The following is a 10118-nucleotide window of genomic DNA, read 5'->3' on the forward strand; positions in this document are numbered from 1 at the left end:
TTCAAGACTCATAAACCTACTGGTAAATATATATGCAGCCTGAAATAAATGTTTGGGTAGTGTTTCATTTGACAACGCTCATAATTTGCAGAACTTTTTTGCAGATATTTTAAAATCAAATTTCTTCTTTTTCATAGTTTACATACAGCCTAACGCTGTGCCGGTTCTGTGCTGCCTCTGGCAATCTGCTCATCCAGGCTGCATGAATAAATAAACAGCAGGATGTTTTGCATTGTTCACACCATGCAGAGGTAGTACATGTGAGGCCTAAGACAGAGGCTACATTCACATTACAAGCCCCATTACTCGAATCTGATATTTTAGCTCAAATCCGATCTCTCTAACGCGATGGTTCACACTCGTTTAGGTAAGTGATTCAAATCTATCCTTAATGTGAACGAACCAGCATCCTGAAATGACCCTCATGAGCACATCCTACTCAGTAACGTCATGATAATGAATCACGTGCATCATCAGCAACAAACTAACGAGCAGAACGAGCTTCGCTGAGAAGATAATTAACTCTGATCAGCTCTCAGCTTCATTATTAGAGCGAGACGAAGGTGAAAAAGGTGAGACGTGTTGCTTTTCCACCGGCTTTAACTTCTGTTCGGCGCTGCTGCCATGGTAACGCTGAATGATGGCGCTTGCGCAGTGGAAAAAAGCATGAATTCCGAACTGAGCCTCACATTAAGGTCACATGGCCATGAATCATGATACATGCCGGATTTAAAAAGATCAGATTTGCGTGTCCACACAGCTCTGAAAACATTTGGGGCAAAAAATCGGATATGTGCCACTTCAACTTGGTAATGTGAACGTAGCCAGAGAGACTGTTAAGCGGAGAGGGTAAAGAGGGACTGACTTGGCAGAAGTGTGTTTGAGTCGCTCAGTGTCCCTATTCCACAGTTTTGTGTGGAGAGCAGATTTTCCTCCTGCACTGCCTCCCATGTATTCAACCTACTGGCCTCCAATTCCTTGGGATCCAACACTGATGGATAGAGGGAAAAAGCAGAAAGAGAGAAGTGAAAACTGGAAAAATTGGTAGCAAATACGACTCCACTTCCCTCTGAATACATACGTCTTTAAACTAAAGCCAATTCAGCTCATGCCACTGAACTCATTAGGCTTTTCCATTAACATATCTGATCTAACGCCTCTCCACTAATTCTTAAAAGCAGAATCACAAGTGCTGCAGAAAAAAACAACAACAACACACTGGGCAGTGCTGTGTCCTCCTGGCCTGGATTCAGACCCCAATGGTTTACGTACTGAAGTGTTTGATCTTGACGGAAGGCACTTTGCAAATGTTCCTCTTGATGAAGAGGTGCAGGTGGGAGATGATGATGAAGGGCGGCGCCAGGCATGGTCGGGAATGATACTCCACTATCAGGTTGTATCACTGGAACTTCCAGTGCGCATCATTGTGTTCCTGGACCTTACTAAACGTGTAGCTGCACAGAGACAACCCATATAAACCAGCAGTTATCTATTGTTACACATCCGCTATCAGATACTTCACACATAGATTATATATACTGTATAAAAAATATATAGTATATAATTACTAAATCAATCAATACATATGCTCAATCAGAAACTGGATACTGTTAGATTTAAATCACTGGATACTGCTGTCCGTTTGCACTTACCAGATAATAATCATTGCTGTCGGAAACAAAACCTTGTATGCCCATTTTTTTACGCTATTTGAAGACAACTGTCCTTTACATTGTGTTAAAGGGGAGTTCAACCAATTTTTCTAAATTTCTGAATAATTCAGTCTTTTAGATCTAAACAGTCTTTCAGAGACAAAAAAAACTTTTAAAATAATACACACACACACACACACACACACACCTGAACTCATCATGGTTTAAGAAGAGACAAGCATCATCTGCCACAGCCATCTGCAGACAGGTGACCCCGCCCCACACTGGGGAGGTCCTGATGAGCAGAATGAAGGCCCTGAACACATCTAACATGCGCTGGATACGTCGCGCAATTGTATCAGCCTCACAATACTCACAAAACAGGTCATCACTGTTGTTCGAAAACCTCCTAAATCCTTTCTTTTCAACATGCCATGATGAAAAGAGTAACAGAGGAGAGAGAGAAGGGGGGCAGAAACACAGGCAGTATGAGAGAAACAAGAAGCAAAGACAGCGAGATAAGCGTCACTCAGTGATGCAAAATGTATGTCACCAAATGATATGCTAACTGCAAGTCAGTTTACACTAAAATATCTTAAGAGTGCTTTTTCCTGTAGGAGTCGCATGGTTACCTAAAACTTTCCTCCTGACAAACCACCTAGATTTACACTGAATTTGATAGATAATTAGCAGGTTTTACAGTTAAAGGTGGATATGCTTTTAATATAAGAACATTGCATTCATTGTTTGTATCAAGTCAATCCAGATTATCGAAGGCCAAAAGTGCCACAACGTCTAAATACTAAATACTAAAGACAACCATATTGTCACTGTGCAGATGTTAAATCAGTACCTGTACAGGTGGAAATAACGCGTGTGCATGCAAAATATTTGCCTGTGGAAACGGCCGACGATTTCCACCTACACATGAAAATCTGTGACACCTGTACGTGAGTTTCTATCATGTGCAGAAGAAATATACCAACCCAGGGAACCTAAATCTGTGTTTTCTTTATGATTAGATTAATCTTGTTTTTGCAGGCATGTTATGCTTTATTTTAGAATGTTAAATTTAGTAAATAAATACAAATAGTATACTAAATGTTTAAGTTTGTTTTCTGTAGAGGATTTGTTCATTTATTTTCATTTAGAAAATCAATGCATGTAATTTGACCAGGGGAGCACAAACTACCTATAGACACAGTATATATACACTCACCGGGCACTTTATTAGGAGTATCTCTCAAGAACACCACTAATTGTTCATTTTATCAGCTCCAATTACCAAATAGAAGCACAATGTAGTTCTACAATTACAGACTGTAGTCCATCTGTCTCTCTGCATACTTTGTTAGCCCCCTTTTACCCTGTTCTTCAAAGGTCAGAACCCCCACAGAGCAGATATAATTAGGGTGGTGGATCATTCTCAGCACTGCAGTGACACTGACATGGCGGTGGTGTGTTAGTGTGTGTTGCGTTGGTACAAATGGATCAGACATAGTTTCATCAACTTGTTTTCAAACACTGTGTCCACTCACTGTCCACTTTATTAGACACTCCTACCTTGTCAGTCCACCTTGTAGATGTAAAGTCAGAGACAATAGCTCATCTGCTGCTGCACAGTTTGTGTTGGTCATCCTCTAGTCCTTCATCAGTGGTCACAGGACGCTGCCCACAGGATGCTGATGGCTGGATATTTCTGGTTGGTGGACTATTCTCAGTCCAGCAGTGACACTGAGGTGTTTAAAAACTCCAGCAGCACTGCTGTGTCTGATCCACTCGCACCAGCGCAACACACACTAACACACCACCACCACGTCAGTGTGACTGCAGTGCTGAGAGTGATCCACCACAGTAAAAGTCAGTAAAAATTTGTATTACAAAAAAAAGTTTTTTGTTCCTTCTCCTACAAATTTACTGTTTCAGAGATAAATGTTTTTAATGATTGCAACAATTTGCAAGACAAATCAGTCAAACTGCCATCAAAATACTGAGAAAATCAGTTGTGCTGGGCTCACACTAAAGAATAAACTGGACACTAGTGGCACCCTCAGCATCCGTACTTCCTGTGTGCCTGTTTAAAATCAATGAATTCAATAAAACCAGCCTGGTTTTAGATAAATGTATAAAATGAATTCAGTATGTTAGTCCTGTGCAGCTCATAGCTTTCAAATAATAGTAGGGTGCACAGGGAAAAGGGAAGTTCCAGAGCTGTAGATGAGAAAGTTGCAGATTATTGAGAATTATATAACAATAAATTTAACACCCTGATTGCATCATATCTTGCCTCCTATCTCAAAAGTGGTGATCAAATCTTGAGGTAGATAACCTGATAAAAATAACTGTAAACAGATAATTCATTACAGTGTATGACTCACAATTTAAAAAACTTTAAATCAAAACATCTAAATACCTTTAGGTGTCTAGATTTACATTGACATTGTGTTTTTATTGTATATAAAATAACATAAATTATAAAAATAATACAATTCCAAACTTATGAAAGGCAGTGAATGGTGTAGAGTGAAGTCCACATGATTGTGTACAGTTTATGTGAGCTGAATTTGCTCTGGCTGGAACCCACTGTGGGCCTGGTCCTCAAACCTCTGCGTCAGCTCCTTCATGGACAGCTTATTCTCCGTCTCATTCTCCAGCTTAGACAGCTCCCTGAGGATTTTACACGCACTCAGAGCACTCAGGACAGACTCTCCCGTCTGAGAGAGAATCAGAAACACTTTGAGTAAGCAAGTCAAAAACACCAAATGCGTCACCTACACCTACATACCTGGTCTGTGTGCCAAAGATTCAAGTGTTTATGCACAGAGAAACAGACAACAAATAATCAGTGAACAAATGATTTAAAGCTACAGAGAAAATGGGACTCCTAACCACCACCTGCAAGACCTGGCAGACACCAAAACCCCAAGCACATCTTTGAGAGAGAGGAGAACATCAAGCTGCTTCAGATCTGAAAACATCTACAGGTGTTTCTGTCCATCCTTCCACTGTGAGAAGACGACTCAGCACTATGGGTCTGAAAGGATGTGTAGCTGTCAAGAAGAACCTCACTGAGAAAAGGAGATGGACACATCAAACAAAGAAGCTGAACAATGGACTGACCACCCCAGAGTCCAGACCTCAACATCACTGAATTTGTTTGGGATTATTTGGATTGTGGGAAGCAGAGAATGCAAAACCAACTTCTAACAGTGTGTCTCCTTGCACATCTCTGCTCTCCATTGGTGGACGTTTCTCTGTTGTTGTGGAAGTGAACTGCATGGAACTTATCTACCACAGTAAACTATCTGATACGCTGTTTGCTGTTGCACAGAAGCTTACAATAACACTAAAATATAGACATATGCTTTTATAATTTTCAGTCATCCACACAAACTGGAACGTTTGCTTGCTCAGTCTCACTAGAAAGCTAGCTAGCTACCTTAGCAAGCAACTTATGAGCTCTGTATGATTTTAATTTTTTCTTATCGCTTAAACCATGTGAACTATAACCAATCAAATGACTTCTCTCCAAATCCTCACTGTCAACAGATGTTTTCATCATTATGTAAAACTGTCACAGATTCAAAGTACAGTATTCTCTGGGTTGGCGTTCGTGATGAAGACCAGTCTACTTTTGTCTGATTGGCTAAACACAACCAGATTCATTTGCATAAAACTGAAATCTGCTGAACTGTTTCACCACGCTGCAAATATGTCGGCAAATCCAATTAAAATTCATAAGAGAGGAAGACCGTCCAGACGCGAGGAAAACTGCTCTCGCGCACATGAAAAAGAGCTACTTGCATGAGGAAACGCACCCCCGCGGGAGAAGACCCCCTCACACGTGATAAAAACTAACCCACTCAGCTGTTTTTTCTGCTCACTTTTGTACGAAGCCCCGCTGGTGACATCCTGTATAAATAAAAATAACGCGTGGCCACGACTTAGTAAGGCGTGGGAATGAGATGATTAAGTTGTGGCCAAGACTCAGTAAAGCATGGGAACGAGATCCTAATGCGTGACTACGACTTAGTAAGCCATGATCTCATTCCCGCGCCTTACTAAGTCATGGCCACAACTTAATCATTTCATTCCCATGCCTACTAAGTTGTGGCCATGCATTAGGATCTTGTACCCACGCATTAATAAGGCGTGGCCACGCATTATTTTAATTTTTACAGGATTTCACCAGCGGGGCTCCGTACTTTTGAGCTTCTGTTCATGCAGGAGTTTAATTAATGTTAATTAATTAAAATAAATGTTTTTGACAGTTGTGGGCGGATCCTGACATATGATTGGGCATTACTGATTTCTGGAACTGCCTTGTGATTGGCTAGCTGTCAGTGGTCACCAGAGCTTTTGCTGCATGTAAAAAACCGGGAACAGGACTTTCACTCTAGAAGACGACCTTCAGAGTCCGCCAGGATAATCTAATTACTAAATTCTGTCTTTGTGAATGTTCAGTAATCATGATTAATCACTCTCAGCCAGTCATGGTACCAGGTGGTACATTATTACTACATAATACATTACTGTAATATTAAATTATATTATTCTTATAACTGATACAATGATTATGATTATTAAATCATTTTTATTTTTTCAAAAGGGCATGTAAACTTTTAAAACATTTAACCTATAAAATAAAAGTTCATAATATTTTAGTGGACGTGGTGTAAGAAGCCTTCTCAACACAGTTCTACAATTATTACATACATTAAATTACATATAAAACTGACTGATCAGTACCAACTACTGGCAAAATATATCCTATAAAAAGAGTATTTAAGGTGGACTGGAAAATTTGCAAAAGAAGCTGCATATAAGAAGCCAGTTTCAGCCTGATTGACAGCTGTGTTTAAGAAACTACCATGTTTCTCTCAAGCTTAACAGAAAATCTACTCTATAGTTCTTAACTGTGAATTAATAAACTGTTTCTTTTTCAGGAGTGACGAGTAGTTGTTGAGGGTTCTGTTTTATTTTTATGACATATTTCCTGATTTTTTTTTTCTGACACTGAAAAATTAATAACTTGTATTTAATGGCCATTTTGACTGGAAATTAAATGAATGAAGGGTGGTTTCTGACTACTATTGTGTAAATAGCTTACTGTTAGTATAAAATTAGTGTAATAGTTTTTTTGTGTTTGGCACTTTTGTGTACTTTTAGTGTATTTTTAAAATAATGCTCAGTGGTAGCAAAATAAGTAGTTCTCATGATACACTGAAACACAAGAACTGTAACAGATTAAATATTACTCATTAGGTGCTCCAGGTCTTCATACTGAGAGAGAGAGAGAGAGAGAGAGAATGAACAGCGAGGCTTACCACCATGGGGACATGCAACAGTGCAAAAGCAGACCAAAATGTGCAGAAAAAACAGACAAACAAATAAACAAACAAAACACTGATCACAAACACTGATAAATTCTGTTGCTGTTGGTTGGCAAATTTTAGGATGGGCTGTTAAAAAGGCTATATCTATATATTAATCATCTGTTTTGAAATTAATTGAGAACGTAACATCTGAAGTGCTTCAAATTGATCATTTTAAACAAATACATTTCTATAAAAAAATACTTAAGTGTTTTAAAAGTACAAAATAAATTTTGCATTTTACAGTGACTACAAAAGACAAATATAAGATAAAGGATAAATCACCAGTGCTTTGAAAAGGCTAGAAAAGATACAAATATTTTCCAGATATGTCCCTTACAGTGTTTACAGAAATGTACTGCAGTGAATGTGAATGTACTTGCAGTTACTCTAACCTGCCACTGGATGTCGCCATTGAACAGCTCACTCTTGGCGAAGTCCACTCTGTTCCAGGCTACAGCCAATTTCAGCTCCTCTGTGGACTCACTGGCATCACTACTGACTGTACACACACACACACACACACACACACACACACACACACCCACACACAAACACTGACATTAGTGTACTGTGTGAAGTTCATATCAGGTCATAAAACATACGTATGTAAACAAACATACAGCAACATCCTGAAGCTCTGTAGCCATTAGCTCACCTCTGACCAGAGCTTTCAGAATGACCATGTCAAAATCAAAGCTCGGTTCTGATAGATGCTAATAGCCTACAGAAAGAGAGGGGGGGCGCGGGGGGGGGTGGTACTGTACGTGTATGAGAAGACTGTTATATGTATTACATACAGTTGCACTCAAAATTATTCAGTCCCCACTGCAACTGTAAGGATTTACAAATTCAAGCTTGCATGGAGACTCCTGTCCATCAGTTAAGTGATCTATTCATATTGATAGTGAAAATGTATGCTGTCATATTTCTAAATAAAAAAAAGGATAATTTAACATAATTAAAACATAAAAATATAAAAGTGACGACTGGCCACTCTGTGGGGTCATTTTTCCACATTGATTTTGGGATAGAAAGGGGACACTGAGGGACAGTTTCTCATGAAGGGACAGTTTCTCTATATATCTGGCCTTTTCATCGGGCAGAATGGTATTAAAACAGGCTGTTGTTGACATTTTATGTTAAAGTTGATTGAAGATGCAGTGTCCTGCAATTCCTCATTCATTCCCTTTTAAACGTTGCAGAATGTTTTCACCCAAAAGGTCCATGGTTTTCCCTGATGATGCAGTGTGCTCTGTTGAGCCAGACCAGAGCCGGTTTATGAGGAGCCTGGCCACGCTCTATTTCTCCATTCTATTTCCTCTGTGGTCAGGACCCCCATGGACCCTACAGAGCAGGTACTATTTGGGTGGTGGATCATTCTCAGCACTGCAGTAACACTGACGTGGTGGTGGTGTGTTAGTGTGTATTGTACTGGTCTGAGTGGATCAGACACAGCAGTGCTGCTGGAGTTTTTAAACACCTCAGCGTCACTGCTGGACTGAGAATAGTCCACCAACCTAAAACATCCAGCCAACAGCGTCCTGTGAGCAGCGTCTTGTGACCACTGATGAAGGACTAGAGGATGACCAACACAAACTGTGCAGCAGCAGATGAGCTATCGTCTCTGACTTTACATCTACAAGGTGGACTGACAAGGTAGGAGTGTCTAACAGAGTGGACAGTGAGTGGACACAGTGTTTAAAAACTCCAGCAGCACTGCTGTGTCTGATCCACTCAGACCAGCACAACACACACTAACACCACCACCACGTCAGTGTTACTGCAGTGCTGAGAATGATCCACCACCCAAATAGTACCTGCTCTGTGAGGGTCCATGGGGGTCCTGACCACTGAAGAACAGGGTAAAAGGGGGCTAACAAAGTATGCAGAGAAACAGATGGACTACAGTCTGTAACTGTAGAACTACAAGTGCACCTATATAGTAAGTGGAGCTAATAAAATGGACAATGAGTGTAGAAACAAGGAGGTGGTCATAATGTGATCGGTATATATATATATATATATATATATATATATATACATATATATATATGTGTGTTTGTGTGTGTGTGTGTGTTATCAGCAGGTAGTTTTCATTGCTATTCATTGCTTCTGTTTACAAAAAGAAAACTATGTTAATAGAGAACAGTGCATCTCTAGATAGCAAGTAGCTTGTTTCTTTGTTCGCTGCTTTAAGCTAACATTACAGTGCTGTCTAGCTGCTAAAAGCTACTTAACGGTAGTTGTATATGATGTACTGGGGTTGTCTTTCTCAAGATAGTAGAATTTTGTTTTTAAAATGCATTTCATTGTAAATGATATGTGGAATATGTTTCAATGCAGTGGTGTTTTAAATAGTGTGAAGATGGTGCTGTAAGAAGAAATAATTACTGTGAGAAAAGAGAGATATAGGAAAAGGAGAGTGTTGATAGACGTTTATGGTAAATTATTCTATAAAGAGTGATGCTATAAGGGTTTCTTTTGAATGTGACTTGAAACACACGTCTTTTTCCTACTTCTTCTTCAGGGATGCACTGGATGCTGCGCTGTGATGGCGGACCAACCCAGGATCAGCGAGTAAAGAGCAGTAAGTGGTAAGTACTATTACTGTAGTGATAATTCACATGAATACAAATAAAATAAAGAACTCAGCTAAGTGAGACTAATACTCAAATGATGTTTTGCTTTTGTGTATCTTCAGTCTGAAAATATTCTAAATTATTTGACTGCGCTGTATGCTTGGAAATAACTTGTACAAACAAAATTAAAGTAAAACTATCTAATACTGAAGTATTACTGCTAAAGAAGAAAGTTTTGAGTTCTGAAACTGATCCCAGCATGGTTTGTAAGTGTAATTAAAGGAGTAGTTCTGCAAAAAAATCAGATTCGCAGTTTTCCACTTGCCTCAGATGTATTCGATCCATCAAAACGTTTGGTGTAATGTTGCTTGTTTTAGTTGTGCTGAATTCTGACTCACCTGCAGAATCTGACTCCCCTTCACATGCACACCACATCAAAAAACTGAATCACCAGTTTATTTCCAAATATTAACAAGAGAGATCATGAATGTAATTTGTAGTCCATACTC

Source organism: Colossoma macropomum, unplaced genomic scaffold, assembly GCF_904425465.1.
Source record: "Colossoma macropomum unplaced genomic scaffold, Colossoma_macropomum, whole genome shotgun sequence".
Taxonomy (NCBI): Eukaryota; Metazoa; Chordata; class Actinopteri; order Characiformes; family Serrasalmidae; genus Colossoma; species Colossoma macropomum.